At 33.6% G+C, this 25,777-nt stretch overlaps 1 protein-coding gene across 1 annotated transcript in view; it reads left to right on the plus strand.

The window, feature by feature from the left end:
- The window catches only part of FOXP2 (forkhead box P2), a 1,127,785-nt gene that overhangs the window by 183,780 nt on the left and 918,228 nt on the right, over positions 1–25,777 (plus strand). Inside the window, exons 5-6 of the mRNA XM_054692568.1 lie at positions 2,597–2,739; positions 13,968–14,044. The gene's annotated coding sequence lies outside the window, so the exon portion shown is untranslated. The remainder of the gene's footprint in view (positions 1–2,596; positions 2,740–13,967; positions 14,045–25,777) is intronic.

The raw sequence follows: 25,777 nt of genomic DNA on the forward strand, positions 1-25,777 counted from the left end.
CACCATGTGGGAATCTCCCTGGCTGGCCGGGAATTGAACCCATGCTTCAGAGGCTGCGAACAGCCTCCCAGCACTGCGCTCAACCCGCTGCCCCACCAGGAGGCCCCAAGTTCTTTAACTTTGCACGTGGCAGTTCTTGTTTCTTCTCAATAAGTCACACTAGAAATAATAAACCATGACGATGGCTGTTATCATAAGCAAGGTATTACAAGGTTATGTGTCCCCCTTCTCAGAAAACTAAACTATACAAACAGAAATAATAGAGGGGAAAGTGCCTGCCAAATTTCTCAAAAAAAAAAAAAAAAATCCCCCTTTTACTCAGGAAGTGTGCTTACTTGATGATTAACATTTCTTTTAGGAAATAGAGAGGGAATTACCTCTCTATGATATATCCTATATATGGTAATAAACTTATGATTGGATATTACTCTGGTCCATTATTTTGTTTTGATAAAATAATAAAAGTATCAAATGATCCTCTCACTCTGGAGTGCTTGCTTGGTAGTGTTCATGGAATTTGGTTACTAGCTTTAAGCAAAGTTGGCTATGAATGCCTTTTTGTTCAGATGATCTAAGTCAGCCCTGGTTTGCTGGATATTTGGGTGTTGAAAGAAACAGAAGACTTAAAATTGTACATAAAAGCTAAAAGTATTGAATAGAGGATAGCTGACAAGTAAGGATGGTTTATTATTTGCCAGAGACTATATCTTATAAACATTAGTTCATATAATACTTTTTTTGTCATATTTCTGACCTTTGGTGTTCTAAAAGAAAAATTTACTATGATTAGGATAATTGGAGTAAGACTGATTCCAAAAGAAAGTCTTAAATAGAATTTATATTTCCACTGAATTACAATAACAAGTATTCTTTGAATGAGTTAATATTCATGATTACTAAAGAGAATGAGGAAGTAACTTACATGCAAGAGATTATAAGAATCTAAATTTGCATACATTTAAACACAAAATATTAGGTGAACAATGGGTGAAAATGAAAACACATTGTAAAGCATTCTACAAAGCTAGGACAGTCACAAAATCAAATATATCTAGCAAATGCTGGACAGGGATCAATTGGTTATATTTGCAAGGAAAGATTCTTAAATAAAGGTGTCATGGATTTTCTATAAAAGGTCAGAGATAATAAAATTTCTTGGGGCATATCACTGAAACCGCTATAGTGTTTCAGCGGTGCAGACTGGTTATACAGAAATGTGTGCGTGTGTGTGAGTGTGTGTGTGTGTCTATGCAAAAGAGAATATTTCTGAATGAAACTTGGTGATTGTTGCATCTTTTGAACATTCGTGCCCTGATGTTTTGTTTCAAAGTAAATGTAGAATTAAAATTTACTCTTTAATTGATTATCTCTTTAATTGATTATTAATTATTATCTCAGATGGGAAATTATAAAATATTTCTTTCCCTCTTCTGTATCTCTGCATCTAATTGGCCATTAAGATATGTTGATCTTTTATAGTCATCTCCTTCTCTTCTCAGTTGCTGATTTGCCTTACTTTGGTTTTTATAATCTTTACTGGTAAAGTAGCAACTTCTCATTAGGTTCTCCTGCTTCCTATCTGTTCTTCCAGTACATCTTTTATGTTACCCTTGACTGCTCTGGAAAGAGCAATCTGACCCAATTCACCCCTTTAAAATAAACAATTTAGATGGTTTCCTATGGCTGACAATAAAATTCAGCATTCCCTTTTTCAACTATGAATTCCTTTAGGATGCATTCCTTGACTATGTTTAATACTAATGTTGTGTGCTCTTAAAGATTTTTGTCTTTCCCTGTCATAAAATATTACCAAAATGTGTTCAAAATTCTCATTTAAGTATTGACCTATTATGTTTACATGGTCCATTGTGTTTCCAGTTATATCTTTATTCCCAACAGTTGTTACAGTGGACTTTCCCCCTTCGTATCAATATTATGTAATGTCATCCTCCTATATCTACATGGAAAAATCTTCTCGCTTAAGGCAGACCTATATTCTGCATTATCTTTGAAGCCTTCTCTGATGTCATTGGCTTTATTTCCTTATTCAAAATTCCTTTTCCCTCAAATTTTACTGATTTGCTATCCATTTACACAACTATATAATTTGGGGAGTAGAATTTCATTCACCCTCCAACAAAACTTTAGTGCCAATACCCTATCATCTTCCCCCTCTTATCCTCCACTTACCCCATTCCCTCATGTAGCCATTCAATTTTTCAGTCTAAGAAATTAGTTTGAGGTGATTTACCAGTTTGTTTTCTTTTGTTATCTATAACTGCTAACTGTCTTTCACTTTCTAACTTACTTCATTTAGCATAATCACCTTCAGTACCATTTATTTTGTGACTAAAGGCATAATACAACTTTTTTAATGGCTAAGTAGTATTCCATTGAGTATATATTCCAGAGATTCATTATTCAGTTGTCTGTTGATGGGTATTTAGGTGGATTCTATGACTTGACTATTGTGAATAATGCTGCTATAAACATAGTCATACACAAATCTTTTCATAATAATGTTTACATTTTTTTTTGCTAAATACCTAGGTGTGGTATTGTTGGATCTTATGGTATTTCCATTTGTATTTTTTAGAGGAATCTCTACAGTGTTTTTGATGGAGGCTGCACCAGATTACATTCTCATCAACAGTGGATGAGTATTCCTTTTTCCCCACATCCTCACCAACATTTGAAGATTCCAGTCCTTTTGATGTAGGCCATTCTCATAGGCATGAGGTAATATCTTAATGTGGTTTTGATTTGCATACCCCTTATAATAAGTGATGTTGAGCATTTTTTTCCAGTGCCTATAGACCATCTAAATGTCTTTTTTTGGAGAAGTGTCTGTTTAGGTACTTTGTCCATTTTTTGATAGAATTTTTTATTTTTTTGTTGTTGAGTATATGAGTCCTTCATATATTTTGGAACTTAACCTTGTGTCAGACATGTGATATGCAAATATATTCTCCCAGTTTGTAGGTCATCTTTTTGTTTTTGTGGTGGTTTCTTTTGTGGTAAAAAAACCTTTTTAGTTTGATGTATTCCTATTTGTTTATGTTTGCTTTTGTGTCCCTAGCTGTTGGAGTTGCATTTAATAATTGTACATCTTTGTGTGTTTTCTTTTCTGTGTTTTATGATTTCAGGTCTTACATATAACTGTTTAATAATATATTTTGAATTAAATTTTGTGTATGGAGTTAAGTAATGATCTAGTTTCACTTTTTTTTTAAAGATTTATTTATGTATACAAGAGCTGGGGTGCAGGCCAAAGATGCAGTGGGTGAGAGGATTCACCAGAGACAGAGTGGGGAGTGGAACAGGCAGATGTACTGAAATACACTGCTGAGGGGAGCAGCAGGCGATACAGGAGAGGTCTGCTGCACCATGTGGGTCACCTCCCTGGCTGGGGGTCGAACTCATGCTGCAGTGACTGCGGATAGCTTTATAGTGCTGCATGTTAGCCCCTTGAGCCACCAGGGAGGCCCCTAGTTTCACTTTTTTACATGTGACTTTTCCTGATATTTCCTAAAGCCAATGTTAAAAAGGAATTACTTTCTCTATTGTACAGTCGTGGCTCCTTTGTCAAAAATTAGCTGTCTTTATTTGTGTGGGTTTTTTCTGGGCTCTCTATTCCACTGTATTCCATTGGTGTATATTTCTGGGTTTTTTTTACCCCAATATCATACAATTTTGATTTTTATTGCTGTGTAGTATAGGTTGACATTATACAGGGTGATCCCTCCATTTTTCTTCTTTTCTCCCAGGACAGCCTTGGATTTCAGGATCTTGTGTAGTTCCATACAAATTTTATAATTGCCTCTTCTGTTTTCTTAAAAATTTTTATTGGGATTTTGCTAGGTATGTGTTGAGTATGTAAATTGCATTAGGTAATATGACCATTTTAACAATGTTTATTCTTCCATCCCATGAACAGGATATTTTCCCATTTCTCTGTGTCTTATTTCCTGTGTCTTATAGTTTTTAATGTATATGTCCTTCACCTCTATAATTTTTTCCCAGGCACATCATCCTTTTTTTGTATGATTGTAAATAGTATTATTTTCATAATTTCTCTTTTGTCTACTTCATTGTTTACATATAGAAATGCAGCAGATTTTTGTGTATTCATTTTGTATCCTACCATCTTACTGTAGTTATTATTTCTAATAGTTTTTTGATAGTATTTTGGGTTATGTAATGTCATCAGCAAATAGTGATAGTTTATTTCTTCCTTTCCAAATTTGATTCCCTTTATACTTTTTTCTTGCCTAATTGTACTGGCTAGAACTTCAATACTATATTGAATTGTAGTGGTGAAATTGTACAACATGGTCTTGTACCTGATATTAGGGAAAATCCTTTCAGGTTTTCACCATAGAATATGATGTTGACTGTGAGTTTGTCATATATGGCAATAAGTTCATTTTCTTCCCATTGTTTTGAAAGTTTTTATTATAAGTGGATGTTCAATCTTGTCAAATACTTTTTCTGTATCTATTGAAATGATCATGTGATTTTTATCTTTTTGTTGATGTGGAGAATAACACTGATTGCTTTGCATATGTTGAACCAACTTTGTATCCCTAGAATGAATCCTGCTTGCTCATGACAGATTGTTTTCTTAATATGTTGCTGGATTCAATTTGCAAAAATTTTGTCAAGGATTTTGCCTCTATGTTCATCAGAGATGTTAGTCTACAGTTTTCTTTTTTGTGCTGTACTTGTTTGGTTTTGCAATCAAGGTAATATTGACCACATAAAATGTGTTTCAGAGTTTTCTCCTGTCTTCATAATGAGTAAAATCATATGACCATTTATTTGTTTCAGATCTTGTATAATAAGTTTTGCTTTTAATTCATTTCATCATCTTTCTTGGCTTTTTAGTTGCACATTTATATATATATATATATTTAAGATTTATTTATTTCTGCATACAAGAACTGGGGTACAGGTCAGAGGGGTGGGGGTGAGAGGATTCACCAGAGACCTAGTGGGGAACAGAACAGATGAACTGACTGAAATACATTGCTGAGGGGAGCAGTGGGCAAGACAGGAGAGGTCTGCTGTGCCATGTGGGTAGCTCCTTAGCCAGGGATCAAACTCGTGCTTCAGTGGTTGCGGATAGCTTCATAGTGCTGCGACTTACCCTTTGTACCACCAGGGAGGCCCCTGTATTTTTCTTTAGAGAATACAATATATATTCTTAGCTCACTACTGTCTGAATTATATCACTTCAAAAAACAATGTAAGAATGTATAATTTCATTTACTACCTTCATACTTTGTCATTTTTTTTTAAGATTTATACTTTGTCATATTTTTGCCATGTGCTTCTATATATCTTATAAACCTTTCTATATATATTTTTTGCTTCATCCAGTGAAATGATTATTTTAAATTAAAGAAATAGAAGTGAAAGGGGCAGAATTTCTACAGATATCCCAGAAATACAAAGGCTTATAAGATACTATTACTATGAATATCTGTATGTAAACAAATTGGACAACCAAGAATGGACAAATTTTTAGTATCTTACAACCTTCCAAATACTGAACTAGTATGAAATGGAAAGCTTGAATGACCTATCACAAGCCCAAAAATCAAAAGAGAGATCAAAAGTCTTTCTAAGAACAAAAAGCCAGCACAAAACTGGTCCAATCACTTTGGAGAGATGCGTGGAGAGTTCTTGACCTACTAAACATAGAGCTTTCATATGATCCAGCAATTCCACTCCTAGGTATTTACCCAAAGGACACAAAAACATCAATTCCAAAGAGCACCTGCACCCCTATATTTAAAGCAGCACTATTTACAATAGCTAAGCTTTGGAAACAACCCAAATGCCCAAAAATAGATGACTGGATCAAGAAGATGTGGTAAATATATACCATGGAATATTACTCAGCATTCAAAAAAGATAAACACATGCAATTTGCAGCAACATGGATGGAGCTGGAAGGGATCATGCTCAGCAAAATAAGCCAGGAAGAAAAAGAAAAATACCAGATGGTTTCACTCATAGCAGGAATCTAGAAAACTTAAATAAGGGACCAGGAAAAAGAATAACTATAAGAAAGAAAATATCAAAATCAACAAACAACTATGAACCAGAGACACTCTATGGGGGTTGGGGGGGCGGGGAAAGGAGGGGTTGGGGTCAAAATAAGGGGGTTGTAATTGTATAGGGAATATAAAAATAAAATTTAAATTAAAAAAAAAAGCCAGCACAAGTTGGCTATACAAATGAAAATTGGTTCTACCAAACCTTCAAAGATGATACCAAACTCTTCAAAGCTTTTGGTTTTTTACTGTTTAGAATGATGCGAACCTTTGGTTTGTCATAATCAGCCTTTATTATGTTGAGATATGTTCTCTTTATTCCAACTTTTGAGCTTTTGAGAAATCATAAATGGATGTTGAGTCCATTTATACCAAATAGATAATATGACTTTTTATGTTTACTTTTGTTGATGTGGTAAATTACATTGTTTTGCTCTTTCATATCTGATTCTTATTTTTTAAGTTGCCTTTCTTCTTAGTGAGCCAACCTAAGGGTTTATCAATTTTGTTTATTATTTCAAAGACCCAGCTCTTGGTTTCATTTATCTTTTGTATCATTGTTTTTACTTCTATTTTATTCCTACTCTAATTTTTTACTTTTTTTTTCCTTCTACTGATTTTTGGTTTATTGTTCCTTTTTCTCTAGTTCCTTCAGATGTAAAGTTGTATTATTTATATGAAATTTTTGTTTATTGATGTGGCTCTTTATTGCTATGTTCTCCCCCTCTTTGTTTTTTTAAAAAATATTTTTTTATTTATGCAAGAACTGGAGTACAGGCCAGAGCCATGGGAGGGTGAGAGAATTCATCAGAGACAGAGTGGGGGGCAGAACAGGCAGGTGACCAAAAACACTGCTGAGGGGAGCAGTGGGCAAGACAGGAAGGGTCTGCCACGCCATGTGGGTATCTCCCTGACCTGCTGGGAATTGAACCTACACTGCAGAGGCTGCGGACAGCTTCATAGCACTGCACTCAACCCACTGCACCACTTCACAGTGCTGCACTCAACCCACTGTGCCACCAGGGAGGCCCCTATGTTTTCTCTCTTAATACCACTGAAGAACTGGTTTCTTCTCTCTTCATTTTTGGTAGTCTCTAGATAATTTTTTTTTATTTCCCCTTTGATCTTTATTGACCCCTGAATTATTCAAAAGCATATTTTTAGTCTGGGTTTCTTTAAAAAATACCATTGTGATCAGAAAATACTTGATATAATTTTTGATTTCATTTATTTTTGAGACATGTTTCATTGTCTCAGCATATGATCTACCCTTGAGAAAATATAATGTGTACTTGAGAAGAATTTGTATTTATTTCTTTGGGGATGGAAGGATCTGTAAATATTATGTCCATGTGATCCATTACTTCATTTACTACTTTTATTTCCTTGGTCATTTTCTGTCTGGGTGATCTATAATATACATTGATATAAATGATATGTTGAAATACCCTGCTATTATTGTTTTGCTGCCAATGTGTTGCTGTAAATCTGGTAGTAGTTGTTTTATACATTTGGGTTCACCTGTTTTAGTTGCCTCATTTTTTATGACAGTTATAGCTTCGTGATAAATTATTTCCTTGATCATTATGTAATGCTCATCTTTGTCACTTGTTAGCTTTTTGACTGAAACTCTGATTTGTCACATGTGAAAACAGCAGTTCCTGCTTTTTTTTCTGTCTTATTGCCTTGAATGTCCTATTATATAAATATATGTATACGTGAATTGTGGAATCTGTTTTCTATATGAGAATCCTGAAGAACACAATTGAATGGATGTTAGACAAAAGAATTTCAACAAAAAAATAAAAGAATTTCAACTCATTGTTCAGAGTCAAAAAGAAAAGACATCAAATGAAAGTTTTTTAAAAAAAGGATTAGTAAACCAACATTAGCTTTATAAACATAGTCAAAATATAAAAATGGAAAGGGGTTTTAGTCCTACTTCACTTTTATCATCCTCATCAGTAATGTGATTTTTAACTTCTCCTTAACAGATCACATATAATACCAATAATTTCTTATTTAACACTCAGTGTTTGCTTGGAATCTGAACTTGGAAGTAATGGAAGATGTTGCTTTGGAAAAATATGCTTCAGTTTCTGCCTGTCATTCTGTTCATCTCAGATAGTCTTAAAAAAAACTGAGCTACATCCTTTATTTCCTTTGTATTTTCCTTTAACTTGAGTACTGTGCTGTATACACAGCAGGTACTTCTAAGACATTGTTAAGCTGGCTCTCAAGTAAGTCAACACTTTCATTATGTTTTACATGAAAGAACATCTTGATGATAATGTAGGCTGGAGTGAGAGGAGTGGTGGGCAGAAGCACCAGCCCCCTGGAGAGGGGGAACAGAATTCAAGAGACCGTGATGAGCAAGAAACAAATATAAGGATATATGTTAGTACACTTAAAGAACAAAAACCACATTGTACAAATGTAAAATGAGTAATGAGGAGCTAGACCCAAGTACTCCAGAATAACATCTAAGAGTCATAATGAATTAGCCTCCCCCCCCATATGAGTCAGCAACATAGTGCTTTTTAAAAATAGTATTTTCCCCAGGATACACTAAAAAGTGTATAGTAGACAGCATTTAAGCTTGGAGTCCATTTCATAAATGATATAATTAGATAAGATAACTTGGAAAATATGTGGTGAGTTAATGCTAGCTTAACAATAAACCTTATTCTTAAAATATATATTTCATTTTAATAATATTGGGCACCAGATATCCTCTACTTCCCCAAATGTTGATATAAATTCAAGTTTATAAAACTAATAGAAATTATTAAAAGGAAATGAAAATTATCAAAGATAATTATGGAAATGTTAATATCCTCCCCTAAACATTAATAACTATATTTTAATGAGAAGAACTAACATTTATTGGTCATTTAACAAATTAAGCAGATATTTAATTTACCTGGAATAATTATTTAGCCACTACAGCCTTAAGAGGTAGAAACTGATGTTACCATTTTATAAATGTGAAAATTGAGGCCCAGAGAGAGAAGTAATGTACTAAAGGGTCAGACCAGGGTATGAACTCAGACGTTTAGTTTCTAGAATCTACATTGTTTACCATGGTATACTATTACCTACACACAAAATAATTTTAACCAATTGGGAAAAAAATGTAGGATTTTGTGTCTTGGATGAGTCACCCAATATAGCAACAAGTGAGGTGGAGGAACTGGTGGACACAGTCATTCATAGCTCTCAATTAGGAAAGCATGAAACTTCAAAAGAGATGGTGGCAAATGGGTCTATACCAAACTAAAAAAATTCTGTACAGCAAAAGAACTATTATTAGAACAAAAAGACACCCTAATGAGTGGGAAAAATATTTGCACATCATACATCAGATACCACAGAAGGATTCTTCCAACAGGTTAGCATATCACTGACACATTAAGGGAACATGATGTGGTAACTGGTATTTATTGAGTGTTTAACCATGTTCTAGGTACTATTCTAATGATCTAATATATTATCTCATAACTACCAAATTGCATATGAAGAAGTAGAGGCACAATGCAGAGGTAGAACTTACCCATAGTCACATAGCTAGTAAGTCATGGGGCTCAGATTAAAAATTAAGGAACCAAGTGCCAGAATGATGGCTCTAATCTAATACACTGCATTTGCCCTGCTGTTCTTAAGAGGGCATTTTATATGTGGCTTTTTAACCCTACAACTGAATTAATTAAAAAGAAAATTTCTGAGAGCCACCAGGGCACGGCATTATGAAGCATCTGTAACTGATAAACATATGAATATGACATTTTTTATTACCTTCAGGCAACTTAATCTCTAGTAAAGGGGATACAAATGTGAATAAATAATTATACTTCACCTTCATGGCTGGATATAGTATTGCTTGATTAATGTGGGTGAGTGAGGGCTCCTTAAGTTATACTTTGGACATATGGAGGTAGAGGACCTTTGTTGGAATATGAATGCTTTTGGAATTCTGTTTCTTCCTCATATGAACACAAATTCAAGGTGATGCTCCCTGAAGTATATGGTGAATTTTGTAATTTTAATTCACTTTGAGTATATGTCATAAAAAAGCAAAAGGATTTTTTTTTCAGGCATTAATTACTCATGTTGCCAAGGGAAAGGTTTGAGAAGAAACTTATTAAATAAAAAATTAATATGACTAAAAAAATGCAACTTCTGAGTCTCTCCCTTTATCAGAATGAAATGAGTGATATCATTATCAAAAGAAAGACACCTTAATTTATTCTTTAATTTGGATAATCCACTGGGAAGAAACCTTGATATTCATAGATAGGAAGGTGAGAGAAATCAGTCCTGCTAGAATCATTCTTTCAGTTGTCAGCACATTTTAATGAAATGCCAGTCTTTTCATGCCAAATCCTGAAGGAAAACTGAGTACCGATTGATGAAATGATTTCACTCCCAAATGGAGTCTAAACTAAAATAAAGTCTTTCCCATTTTGCAAAGCACAGCACTCTAAAAGTTCAAAAGGTAAGACATACTTTCAGTGTGTATAAACTGTGGAGTACATTTGAAAATAAAATTTTTAATTGTGTTTGACATCTCAGGCCCAGTGCTGTCATCATGTACGAAAGTAACATCTGTTTTGACATCTCTAGTGGTGGAGACTTTAGATCAGATTCCTCATTGCTTATCTGCTGGCTAATCAGAATGGGTGCAACGTGCTTTTTACCATCTCATATACAGGGAAGAAAGAAAAGAGATGCAGAGAAGTAAGGCTGGGCTTAAACTGATATGGAAAAAAATCTAAACACTTGTTTGAATATATTATATCTAAGATTTACTTCAATGCATAATTCGAAAATATTCAACTTCTAAGTGTGAAGTTTTTTCCTTATTCCTGATATATCTTTGACTTAAAACTAATAAACCAGTAAAACATATTTTACTTCTTAAACATTAGATTTTATCTGAAGCTCATGATTGTAATTGGAGAAAGTTGATTTGCTATTTATGATTAGAAATGTTATAAAAATGACTGAAATAGATTTGTTATGATTCAAATTTCAGGTACTAGGAAGACATTATAGTGTTTCTTTGATGATTGTAGTTTTCATATCTCATTATGACATTATACTTAAAAAGCATAGTTTAGTGAAAACAGTTCTTTGTAGGAATCATTACAACCATATCTTTCATGCTTCTGAAACTTTCCTAAAGATATACCAACGTAGTTTTTTGTATTTCTTCTAAAGAAAAAACAGATTTTTATTTGAGTTCAGGACTTCACTCAAATCTTTACTTGTGCTGTTTGGATTATATCCATTCTCTAATGTTACCTGCATTCACTTTTTTATTTTTCTTTTATTTCTTGAAGTTGTGTTATTTTTCTTTCTTTTTTTTTTTAAGATTTATTTATTTATTTAACAAGCACAGGGTACAGTCAGAAGCGCAGGAGGGTGAGAGAATTCACCAGAGCTGGAGCAGGGAGCAGAGCAGGCAGAAGGACCGAAGTACACTGCTGGGTAGCAGGAGTACACAGCGGGTGCGGCAGGAGAGGTCTGCGCACCATGTGGGACCTTCCCCAGCTGCCAGGGATCGAACCAGAGCTGCAAAGGATGCAGGCAGCTTCACAACCCAGCATTCAACTGCTGCGCCACCGGGGAGGCCCAAGTTGTGTTATTTTTCTTAATGGAGGTTAATGTTGGTTTTCAATAATGTGTATGATTTAGAACTATGTATGGTATCCTCCCAGCAGTGGTTAGAATTAAAATTGTTTTTACATTATCAGGATAATGTAATGATTTTGTATTTAACACCAGAGACCAAATAATGTAATAAGTAATAAATCTTACTTAATTTATATAAGTGACTGTGATTGTAGACAGTGTTCAAGGAGTACTTGTTTTAAATTAGGTAAACTAGAAGTCAGCAATCTGTAACTTTTGTATATAATACCAGATGTATGAATATAAACTTTGAGCACATTTTAGCTATTCACATGTCTTTTTAAAAAGATTTATTTATACATACAAGAACTGGGGTACAGGCCAGAGGTGTGGGGGGTGAGAGGATTCACCAGGGACAGAGTGGGGAACAGAACAGGCAGATCGACTGAAATACACTGCTGAGGGGAGCAGTGGATGAGACAGGAGAGGTCTGCTGCGCCATGTGTGTATTGCCCTGGCTTGAGATCAAACTCGCACCACAGAGGTACAGACAGCTTCACAGAGCTGTGCTCAACCCCTTGTGCCCCCAGGGAGGTCCTAGTCTCATCTCTAATTTGGATTCAACAGGCAACTGTATTTGATAGGAAGTTAGAAATTACGTCTTCCCCCTCCCCTCAAATTTTTGGCATTTTAATCATTAAGGAGAGTCAGGTTAACATGAATAGTTTGAAAAAAAATCTGTAATTATTCCTTAAATGTAATTTCAGATTCTGAGTCAAGCAATTGCAGTTAGTTTTTTAAAAAGACATTTTAGGATACATAATTATGTACTTTAATTCAAGTGGTATTTGTAAATTTGCATTAATTTATGTTATTTTAGACTATAATATGCATTTGCACTTAATCTACACAGGTTGTATTTGAAATAAATAATACTCGATGCCTTAAAATGTTCTATGATTAATGTATATATTCTATTTGATATATTCTTTGATTTTTGAATCAATGAAATCTTGCAATGAATGTGATGAAATAGAATTGGGCTATTGCACTCTGTCCAAATAATTGTTACAATTAGCAATTAATAAATTAACTTGATCAATAGGTAGGCAAAGTTTGCCAAAGGAAGCTCAAACCTCTATTCTGACCTTTAACTCATGTATGTTTCCTTAGACACTGGACTTGCCAGATAATTTTTACATCTCCACTTTGTACTTACTTTTCTATCTCTTGACTTTCTTATAGCTTATAAATACTAAATGGTTTTTTTTTCTGAGTTAGTTCATTTATTTTTCTTCAAAATTTTTTTTCCATTTCTTTAAATTGAATTCCTGAATGGTATCATTTTTGTTTATTTTCCTTAAGGATAACTTGTAACACCTACTATCTCCATTTTCTATGGAAATAATGATATAAAAATTACATCTACATCCATGAATCCATACTGATATATATTAATGATTGAATAAATTTTTAAAAGGAAAGTAGAATTTTCTTGTGCAGAAGAATTCCTAATGACTATGTATATTTGAAGGAGGTGGAACATGACTTCTTCCACGATTAACCATGAAATGCAGATAATGATTTTCTTCCTAAGTCTTTTGGAAAAAAAAGAATAACTTTATAGAGGAGAAACCTAGTGAACATCATCTCAGCCAGAGTTAAATTCTACTGTGATAAGTCATGTTGATAGAGTGTTCTTTGATAAGATGTGCTTAGAATGAGATTTTAACCTGTTGTCTTCCTCTCCAAGATCCCTAATACAGTCTAATCTTGAGGAAACATCAGAAAAATTACAACTGTGGAAAACTCTAAAAAATACTTAACAAATGCTCCTTAAAATTGTCAGCATCATCGCAGAAATGAGGAAATGTTGAGAAAATATTACAGCCAAGAGGAGTCTAAGGAGAGTTGAAAACTAAATGTAGTATGGTATCCTGGATAGGATCCTTCAACAGAAAAAGAACATTATGTAAAAACTAAGAAAATATGAATTTTAATCTTTAGTTAATTGAAAAAAAATGCATTTGGTAGCATTCCCTTCTATTGGTAGACCAAAATTTATTCCTAGACTATTTATAAGGCTTTCTCAGTCATTCATTTTAACATTGCTAGAACAAAGATATAGACAACAGATAAAAGACAATCTGTAACAAATATTAGAACATTTTCTTAATTTCACATATAAAGCAACACCAATCAGTATACCATGTTGCATAAGGATGACCACCTGATGAATCTTTTCTTTTTTTTTCTTTTAATTTTTTTTAGCTAACAACATTAAAGTGGCTCTTTGTTCAAACTAAATCAGCTAGCACTTGCACAATTACAAGAAAGTGAACCAACAGGTTAGTTCATAGATACTAGTTTTTTTTTTTAGCTACTTTTTAATATCTTGTTACAAAAACCATCACCAAAAATATTCTAGTTTTTTCTCCAATTCATAATTATTTTAAATTTTTAACTTTCCAAGCATATTTTTAATTTAATTTTATTTTTAGTGTTAGGAGTGCTCTGTAATACTGAAGACTTATTTTAGTGGGAGAAAATTGAAGTAGAATCATTGCTAAATTAAGCTGGGAAATAAATATATGTATAATATTGGGTATAACTACCTAGAATAGAAGTTGCTTGGGATTCTGTATGTGACATTTGCCTTGGAGGCAATCTATATTTTAAGATATATTAAAAGAGATTACATTTTTATGGAATCGTGCAGTTTTGGAAATTATATCTGCATGATGAGAGATTATTAGGTGTTGTCTCCCTTACAGAAAAACTTGTAGCAAATGTGTAAATTATGTTTCAGTGTTATTATTTTGAAACTTTATTAGAAATTTGATTAAATTTATTGAAAACTGTCATTTAAATGAAAATGTATATAGGTATCTTTCATATTGCACCGTTAGGGGTAGTGTCTTAAGAAGCACCTTTTGGAGGGACCTTTTGAATTGAAGGAAATTATTTTTATTTTCTGTAGACTATTGTGCATATATTAACAGGCATATTCTCTGGTGACTGGCAGCATAATGTAGCAAAAGAGGGCTCTGGAGAACCATATGGATGTTCTGTGTTCCCATAGCAACTTGGGCATACATTGAAAGATCTCTTCATAGGACTCTATCTATAGTGTAATGAAGTTAGTATAGGTACTGTTTCTTGTTTTTCTTTCCTGATTGCCTACACAGTACTTAAGGTGAAACATTTTGATCTTAACTGATTTTATATTCAGATGGATGGACCACAACATAATATGTAAATATAATTTCAATTCTGCAGCTTAGCATCAGCCTGGTAGTAGAAAAACTACTTTACAGTCCCTAAGTCACAGAAATGAACTCATCAGTTGCAATAGTTTGACCTTGAGAAATGCTAAATGAATATTTGGCTCCCTCCAACCTAGGTGAGATTTGGACAATACTATTTTGAGCATTGCTTTCATTTCCATAATTAATTTTTTTTCTTCTATTATCATTGTTAAAATCAAACTTTAATTTGAAAGAAAGTCTCCATGCAGGACAACTAATGGTACTGATAACAAAGAATATTTTTAATTAGTTGATTATAGTCTTGGGCATAAGGGAAGAATGGGTTAGAATTCTTTGCATGATTTCTATCAGGAAATGTAATTGTGTTCAGCCAATCCTTTTATTTTCCTAAATTTATTGATTTTCAAGTTACTACTGTTTATAATAAATACAAATGAGAAAGATATCAATAATAAAAGTAAAATATGAGAGTTATATATATAATAATGGCCATCATTTAAACAAATATGGACTAAATGTAGAAGATAGAATTTGAAACATTGAGGTAACAGACTTACATTTTTCAATATTTTCTTAAGGGGTACAATGATCCACAAGGTCCATCCATATCTTGTTAACTATTACTATTCTATTTTAACTTAAAACACCTCACATTTTTTGGTAATTTGTTTCTAAGGAAGAATTGCATAAAGATCAGTTGCCTCTTCAATCAATAAGGTACTGAACCACTACTCAGCTTTTCATCCTTAACATTACTCTGTGTATTTACTCACTTTATTACCAGATACTATTGATTCTAGGGTACCTCCTCATTTTTTCTGGAGTAAGAATCTCACACTCAAGTATGAAGTCTGCATGGCTAGACAGAAAGGCATCCTTCAACAAAGGGAGTGATGATTCTGATACTGTAGTGTGAAAGCTCCACCTCAAGACATTAAAAGTATACTTCTTTTTCAACATTTTGGTATGTTGTGATGTCCATTAAAGACAAATCTCTTGGCTAAATTCTTTTATCAGCATTTTGCTAGTACTACTGTATCTAGAGTGCATGTTCTTAACCTGGGGTTTAGGGACAGAATTTACCTTTATTTAGATGTCCTATGGGAGTCCAATGAGCATGCGGAAGTTTCCTTATACCAACAAGCAATTCTCAAACACCAGTGTGGTATCCAAGAATTCAGCTCAGTTCAACTTAATTCGAAATGGCGCTGCAGAGGCTTCGGGCAGCTTCACAACCCAGCGCTCAACCGCTGCGCCACTGGTGAGAACCCTGAATGAGTTTTTAATTAATTTTTATTTTTTTAAATTTTATTTATTTTTTGGTTTATTCATTCATTCATTCATTCATTCATTCATTCATTCATTCAAGCACTGGGTACAGTCAGAAGCGCGGGAGGGTGAGAGAATTCACCAGAGTCAGAGCAGAGAGCAGAGCAGGCAGACAGACGAAGTACACTGCTGAGAGGAGCAGCAGAGGTCTGCGCGCCATGTGGGAGGCTCTTAATTAATTTTTAAATCTGGAAGTTTTCTTATATAGTAAATTAATTTACAGTTTTTAAAGAACTTCTCATGACTGAAAGGGTCAATTCTTAGAAACTAACACTTGAATGGGACAAAAGGAGTTTTTTTTTAAATTCTAGAAATAGTTCAGGGAGAATCTTGTACAGGTTCTTCGGCTTCTTTGAAATCAATCATTGGTCTGAGAAGTCACCTTTCAAACTGTAATATGTTGACTATGTATTACCTTTGCAAGTGATTTGTAGTTCCCAGGAAAACTCAATGCTTCTGATCTCACATACTGAAAAACAAAAGTTAAGAACTCACAACAAAATTGTCTTTTTTGAATTGCAAATCTCTGGCTGTTCAACCAGAAAGAATTCTGTCAGGCTGAAATAGAATCATATTCTAGCTTCTAAAATATCTTTATTACACATACTATTCCTAGTTTATTGTCCTTGCTTTCTCATTTTTTTAATGGTTCGTGGTGAAAGAGAACTAGAATTTGCAGAAATCTTTAAAATATTTTTCTTATTGTGTAAAGAATTTATTGCTTCTATATCCTCCAACCAGTATTTCTGAAATTCCTATTGATTTGTACACTTCTATAACCAGTCAGAGGAATTATTATCTTACAAAAAAGTAATTTGTCTTAATAGAAGAGTTTATCATTAATATTTTGGGGAGACAATCACTTTATCCAAGTGGCAAACGCTGCAAGAGAAAGGCACATGACAGTGTGGCACACACTTGAAATATGGGTTTAATATTAGTTTAGCTCCTTTGGACTGCTTTCAGAGCCCTCCTAAAGTTTAGATAATCTAGTAGAAAACAGGTCAGACAGGAAGTTAATGCTTTATTCCCCCTACCTCTTTGATTTTAGGCATTCTCAAAGTGATGGTTATAGTATTATTTGGAAATATATAATTGTGTAATTCATTGTCACATAGTTTTTGGTTAAACAAATATAACTTCCGAAGTTTCACTCAAAGGTGTAAGATGTAGGTGTAAGTACTATTAACTGTTTTATATTACGCACAAACACTATTTTATTAAATGCATAGGAAGCTTCATTTTATGTCATCTTAATTTTATTATTATTATTTTTTGTATTTAAGAGCAGGTTTATTAGAAAAGGGACAGAAGAGTAAAGGACACTTGCATAGACACAAGTGGGCAGGAAGAGCTGACATATCTTAATTTTAGATATATAAATTTCATGTCTTCCATGAAATTAATGTATTAGTTATTTTTGATACAAGAGACATTTGAATGAATACAGATTACCAACTTAATGAAAATGTCTTATTTTTCCAATGCAACAGTGATATTTGAGGTAACTTTTCTAATTTAGCTTATATCTGTTTCATCAGTCAAAATAGCAGCTCAAATTGTTTAAGTAGCAAACTCTGATCTCTTTACTCTTTCTCCTTAACTCATTTTTTTGGAAATGTGACTATCAGTTAATATTAAATGTCAAACTGTTTCTATTTTATAAAGTATGATTATGGATAGCCTCTATCACATATAATACATTTTACAAGAAGGACTATTTATAAGGTGTAAAAAATTGTACTGTTTCTCTATAAGTAATGATCATTGGGGAGAAATATGATATTCAGAAAGGGGTTACTTTAATAATAAATATGAATTGAGTGACTTCTTAATTAGACTTGATTAGCTGGTGTGTGAAGTATTTTGCTTTTTTATTTCTCTTCTATGCATTTTCCTGATCAGACACTAAATAAATGATCTGTAAGAAATGATGGACAAGGGATGTTGAAAAAAAAAGAAATTTTAATAGTATATTTTCAAATTTGAGAGTAGTTGTAAAGGATCAGTGATTGGAGGTTCTGTTGATTATTAAATGTAATGGTTATTATGAAATAAATGTTCTGTTTTATACTGTGGAAGAGAATTTATAAACTTTACAAATGAATTAAGATAACAAAAAAGTATAAAATAACTGAAGATCTTGCCAACAAATATGAAAATTCTTCAGTCAAAATTGTCCCTCAGAAACTCAGGCAAAAGAATAATTCCCTATTATTTTTATATTGGTTGTAAATAAATTATATAGAAATACTTGTGTATTTCATTGATGATTAAGGTGGGTAACAATTCACATGGGGTGTTTTAGTTCTCTGAGAAAGAAAACAAAAACCAAGATATAATCTCGACACCACAAATCTGATTGTCAGGCTTCAAATAGGGGATTAAGGCCTCCCTTTCTTTTTTTTCCACATTCCTATTTATAGACTTAAGAAAAATTTGGCATCCCTGTTATAAGAAGAAAATGGCAAAAGGTTATAAAACACTGCAGAGAAAACATTTTTAATGGGCCTCTTAGAACCCTTAAATAAGAAAGATCTGAAATAAGGTTATTATAATGAAACCAGTGTTTTTAGACATGTTTTCCAGTGTTATTTCTACTTATCTGTACTGCACAATTAGTGGTAGGCAAGTTAGGTTGTAAACTGTGAGAAAAATATTTTCCAGCTCTAGCTGCTAGCTCTGCTGCAGGCAGCTGGGTATGTTTTCCAGAAATAGAAAATGGCTGTAACAAACAATAAAATATAGGCGGTGAGAACCACGATGATCTCTTTATCACATCTGTCATCATTGCACATATTGACAGATTTATCAGAATGCCATGTGAGTATGAAGGTGATATGTCACAGTCTTTGGGTATGTGCCATCCTGAAGGATTACTTCACTATGATTTCAGGGAAGAAATAAATTAAACATTTAAAAATAAATTGATATTCTCTAGTAACCTGGAATGAGATTTTGAATACTATGATATTCATGTGCTTCAATTACACAAATTTACTCCTGCCTTTGATTAATGCTTTTTTATTTTAAAGTTCGTCCTTATTATAAATTGGGAACACAAAGGCTTAATTCTTGATACTTAGTAATTTGATGATGTTGAAACTCTAAAATACAAATAATAAAACTGCCTGGAGATTTAATTCTTTTAACTGCCTCTTATCAAGTCAGTCAAAAAAGCAAATCACTTGCCCGCATTGCTCAAGACTGAAATCTTATCCTATCTCATGGATTAATTATATAACTTTAGTGACAAAGTACTGATAAAGGTCAAAAAACCTGGGTTCCCATTCAGCTCTTAGGAATTGTGTTACATCTCATCTCAGGGAGGTGTGAGATTAAGAAAAAGAAAATAACAAATCTTTTGTGAAACAGAAAATTCTTGTTTAGTGTTCAATAGTAGAAAATAACTACAAATTATTAAGGCCCTAAATCCAATACTAATATGAGTACTTTTTATATTATAGGATTTACCTGGATTAGTTTTTGTCAGTGTAAGACTGTTTGGTTAAATATATGCTAGTATCCCATATCTTGTTTTTGTTTTTATTTTAAATTTTTGACATCTATTTAATAAAGTGAGAAAATATACATAACATAAATATATATGAAGGATACAAATTTATTACATTGTAACCTAATTTCATAGCAAATGTGTTTAGACCAAAGACCAGAAGGAAATAGATCACAGTTTCTTTTAAGAAAGTTAATTTTTCTAAGCTGATATTAACTTTATTTTGCAAACCTTTCTGTATTTCCCAAATTTCTTACACAAGTGAATCATAATCAGGAAAAGTTATGATTATTTATGATTTTATGATTTTATTGAGGTAACATTGGTTTACAACACTGTATGTGATTTAGGGGAGTAGGATCACATCTCCTCAGATGTGTGTCACCACACCACCCCCACCACCAAAACACCCATAATACCTTACCATAGATTATTGGATCTTCCTCCCATCTTTGATCCAATCCCACTCCTTCCTTTCTCATAACCTTAATTCTACAATCATATTTCTAGCGTTCTTTTTGGTTTAGTTTTGTCAGTTTCCTTGTTTTGTTTTTTTTGGGGGGGTAAACGATGGTTTATATGACTGTGTAGGATTCAGGGGAATAGCTTCACGCTTGCTCAGATGTGCATCCCCACATCCTACCTACCCCAGAGCACCCATATCCCTTTATCGTATAACCTTGGGTCCCCTCCCCACTTTCTTCCCACCCCTACCTATCCTCTCTAGTGGCTTCAGTTCTGTAGTCACTTCTGGACTTTGTTTTAGTTTAGTTTTGTTAGTTCTTTTGTTTCTTTGTATTCCATGTATGAGTAAAGTCATCAGATAATTGTCTTTCTCCCATTGGCTTATTTTTCTTCACTTAATCCCCTCAAATACCATCCATGTTATCACAAATGGTAGGAGTTAATCTTCTTTTTATATCTGAATAATATTCCTTTGTGTATAGGTACCACATCTTCTTAACACAATCATCTGTTACTGGATACTTAGTTCATTTCCATAAGGTGGCTATTGTAAATAGTGCTGCAGCGAAGATAGGAGTACATAAATCACATTGAATTAGTGTTTTTGCATTCTGGGGTTAAATGCCAAGAGTGGATTTTCTGGATCACATGTTTATTTTTAATATTTTGAGAAACCTCTATTCTGTTTCTACAGGAGCTAGAATAGTCTACATTCCTACCAGCAGTGTACAAGGGTTCCTTTTTCTCCACACCTTTGCCAAAGGGTGGGCCAGTCTCAATGGAGCGAGATGGTATCTCATTATGGTTTTAAATTGTGTTTCCCTGATGATAAGTGATGAATATTTTTTCAGGTGCCTGTAGGCCATTTGTATGTCTTCTTTAGAGAAGTGTCACTTAGCTCCTCTGTCCATTATTTGATTGGTAGGTAAGTTTTTGACTTTTTGATAAGTTCTTTTATTTTATGGGGTTTACCTGAATTAGTTTTTGGCATTGTAAGATTACATTGTTAAAGATCTGCTAGTCTATTTTTTTTAAAGGTTGTGTCTGAATGATCTTGGGTTAGTAGTTTAACTTCTCTAGAACACTAGTTTATAGGAATATAAAGGGATTGGATGAGATGGTTATAATGTCTATTCCAGTCTTATAATGGTCTACCACTTTCATGCTGCTTATTCTTTGTGTTGAAATCTGGAACAACAGACAGAGGTGGGACCTCAAGACTCAGCATTTCCTGTTTGCATGTGACTGAATGAAAGTGAGGTTTTCTCTGCTGGCTTCCTTGTCTAGTTTATCTTCACATTACAGATTCTGTTACAATGTTCTCTCTGTTTTGGTCATCAGGATTCTTCATGTTTTTGCCCGAGGCTTGCAGAAATTGGAGTAAATATTTCATCAAACTCTTCAAGTAACCCTTGCTTTTTCTTGTTTTTCCTGTTTTCATGAAAGCTGTTATAGAAATACCTTCATGTTAAATCACACAGACCATCAGCAATTCAAAATTCAGAACCACAGAAACTTTCCTAGAAGATAAAAAGTAGAAAGTTTCTAAGAAATAACTTCTGTTTGTTGGGGCTATGATTCTTTTTACAACCCTATTTCCTGTTTATACTGTTGTTCTTTGTTTCTATAACACCTTATAGTTTTGACAGATTATACCAATTCATTTTAAATTATATAAAATTAGTTTAGTAAAAGCACTTCAGTATAGGTAAACATGTACATAGAAAATCATAATTAATTTCAGAAAGACCAAAGGATTTATTGTCAGTATTTTGAATTTCATTTTTTGCCTCTTTAGTGATTTCAGATCATGTTAAGTCAGTTCTCCCCTTCACTCTTCAGCTAGTATTAACCAGGATTCTCCAGTGAAACGTAACCAAAACATAACATACGTGTGTGTGTGTGTGTGTGTGTGTGTGTGTTATGGAACAGAATCATGCAATTGTGGAGACTCACAAGTTCAAAAAATCTGTGTGGTAGGCTGGTAAACTGGAGAATGGAAGAATTGTAGTTGGGTCTAAGTCTTCTGGCAGAATTCCCTCTTTTGGGGAGGTCAATCTTCTTCTATTGAGACCTTTGACTGTTTGGATAAGGCCAAACCATATTATGGAAACCAGTGTGGTTTAAACGTTAATACCATCTAATAAAAACCTTCACAAAAAATAACTAAAATAATGTTTGTTTAAATATCTTGGTGCTATGACCTCACCAAGTTATTACACATAAAAGTAAGCACCACACAACTCATCACACTTTATTATTTTCTTCAGGGTACTGGTTTTAGCTTCCCTCAGCTGTCTACAAGGCTAATCTATGACAAAGAATAAGACCTTTTAAATCTCCAGTTCTCATTGCTTGCCACTGCCACTGCCACTGCCTCTGATTACCCCCATCATTGCACCATCAGCAAGACAAACCTCAAACTTCTAAATTATTGGTAAATCCTGGTGCAGCAATGTACAATATTCTAATTTTGATAAACTGAAAATGTTTTTTCCGGTGTTTGGTGTGCTTGATCTTGAACACTTTGGAATATATTCACATTAAATAACCCTAGAGATTGATTAAATGATTCAGTTTCTCTTCCGCTCTTAATTAATCTCAGCATTAGTTTATTAGTTTCTTTACTACAAGTAATAATGACTTTTTTTAACTTACCAAAATATTTGCTTTGATCACATACAAATGAAGTGGTTATGAATTTCAGATTGGCCATATCTCAGAATAATTTACTACATCTTTTTTTTCTTGCATAAGGGAACAACACTTCTAATTTAGAATACAACTTCTCAAAAATAGAATAAACTTTATGTGGACTATATTTAATTGCAATTATTTTAATTAATTTGCAATTAATTTAAATTTCAATTATTTTATTTTAAGATTTATTTATGCATACAAGAGCTGCGGTACAGGCCAGAGGTGTGGGGGGTGAGAGGATTCACCAGAGACAGAGCGGATAACAGAACAGGCAGACTGACTGAAATACACTGCTGAGAGGACCAGTGGGCAAGGCAGGAGAGGTCTGCTGCACCATTTGGGTAGCTTCCTGGCTGGGGATAGCTTCAGAAGTTGTGTCTTAATCCCTTGCACCACCAGGGGGGCCCTTAATTTGCAATTATTAACTTCATCAAAGGAAGGATTAGAATCCTTACAAAGAATATCATTTAAAATTAAAATATTTGGTATAGATTTCCAGTATTAATATTTGCTATGGTAGTATTGGGACCAAGATAGAAATTTTGAAACAGAGTGGGGAATTTTCTCTAGACATGGAAGTTCACTGCAAATAGAGATTAGAGGTGTTCTGATTCTGTAGCTGTGAGCACTCTTCAGCTCACTGAACTACAGCTTTTGACCCCACCACTCCATTGCTTTTTTCCAGGACCCGCCATGATCTCCATGTTGTTGAATTCAATAGACACTTGTTGGTATTATTTGATGTAGCCAACTTCCCGTCCTTTTTTTCTTGATTTTAGGAATGTCAGACACTTGTGGTTTTCCTTTTGTTTCTTGTGACTCTTTCACCATGTTGTTTTGCTGATGCACCTCCTTACTAGACTTCTAAGCATTGGGAATGAGACATATTGATTGCCCTTCTGAGCAAAATGTTTTTCCTAGGTGATCCATCAATCACCATTGCTTTAAGTATCATACCTGTGCCAAAAGTTTGCAAAGTATCTTGCTAGTCCAGGTCTTTTCTTCAATGTTCCAACACCATTTATTTAACAACTTCCTTGATATTTCCTGGATTTCTCTTAAACATCTTAAATTTAAGATGCTCTTCCTAGTTTGATATAAAATACCACATCTATTCAAAAAAACTAGGTGTCATCCTTGATTTAGCTCTTTCTATTCCAGCAAGTCCCATTAATCTTAAAAATATTAAATATTTTCATGTCTTTATTGTTTTACATCTACCAAAATCCCAAAAAACTCTTATCCTTTGCCTGAACACCTTCTCTAGCACTGTTAAATAGATTTCCAGTATTAATAGGAAATAGTGTCTTTGCTTTTACTGCTGTCTTTATATGGTCTCAGTACAGGGATGATTTAGAAATATAGGTCCTTATTTAATACCCCTGCTCAAACCTCTTTTCATTGACTTTAGAAAAGAATCAAAGTTACTGTGTCTTCCAAGCCCTTCTGTCATTGGTCTGCCTCTTTGCCTCATGTTGTGACCCACTGTTCCTCACTCACGATACTTCAACACCGCTAACCTTTTGACACCTCAAATATGCCATGGTCATTTCTGCCTCATTTATGTTTCTCAAGCTTGAAGGGTGTTTCTAGCTTTTGAGTTTTTTTAGTGTAACCCTACTGTAAAGCTCTTTCCTTTTTTTTTTTGAGGGGGGGGTTTGTTTTTAATTTTTTTTGGTAATGGCTACTGTTTGTTGTTTTTTTTATCCTTTAGGTCATTTCCTGGATGGTACTTTCAGAATCCCCTAAGTATCTCTTATAGTTCTAGGTATACTCATGTTGTTCTGTTTTGTCCTTTCCCATCACTTACCCAATTTAAAATTATCTTGTTGGTTATTGCCTTTTTTTAAAATAGCTGAATTGTTAGCAGCTGTTTTGTAAATCTAAAAGTAGACTAAAATGAAAATTTTTGGTTTCATTTTTTTAAGAAAGTTGATTAGACAATCAAAAAAATACTTTAAAATGAGTTGATGATCTTACTAGAAACTCAGGAATTTTCAGATGTCAAAAATGAAATGAAAGCAAGAATTCCAAGATTTGTTATGATTAGAAAGATAGTGTCTGTTTGCTTCTCTGGTACAATATTTTTATATTGGAATGAGATGTTGAGGACCTGTCTGCTCTAGGTCTCTTGTGTGTCTACTTGGCGTGCTGAGTGTTAGTAGGCTTAAATTGCAAGGACTCGATTGTGCTACTTCCCAGAATTTTTATGCTATGAACAATGTTGAAAAGTGAGGTTGCACTGTACTAGGAGTCCTTCTGGACAAGAAGTCCTTTTTACTTCTTGCTATGAAAGCAATGAATTTTCAAAGCTCAGATTTCCTCTTCTGTAGCACATGCCATATGTACGTACAGGCTCCACCTAACCTCCTTGCTGCTTAGTAAAATTTGGGACTCAGTATAGCAAATAGATTTTTTTTCCTGGTATTTATTTATTTATTTAGCTACAATAAAGTTATTTACAATGACTTGTTGTTCTTGTGTCTTCTGTCAACTTTTATGAAGTGGTACAAGGTTTGTATTTTGCTTTTAATAGACCTGCAGGCCAGGATTTAGTTTTTTCAATGTGATCCATCTCTGGATAGCCCCTTTTTTCTCTGTGTTCTCAGCTGGCCTTGGAGTTCAGTTTGTTGCCATTACTGTGTCTGTAAGTACAAACCTCAGAGAGAAAAGTGCAGATATATTTGTTTTCTTTTTTGCTCTTTAGAATCTGAAAGCAATTTATTTGTCTCAGTTACACCCTGGTTTTTGGAGACACAGGTATCACAACTGACATATTCCCCATATTTATCTTTTAAAATTTT

The sequence above is a fragment of the Talpa occidentalis genome, unplaced genomic scaffold (genome assembly GCF_014898055.3).
Source record: "Talpa occidentalis isolate TD23 unplaced genomic scaffold, MPIMG_talOcc4v2.1, whole genome shotgun sequence".
NCBI lineage: Eukaryota > Metazoa > Chordata > Mammalia > Eulipotyphla > Talpidae > Talpa > Talpa occidentalis.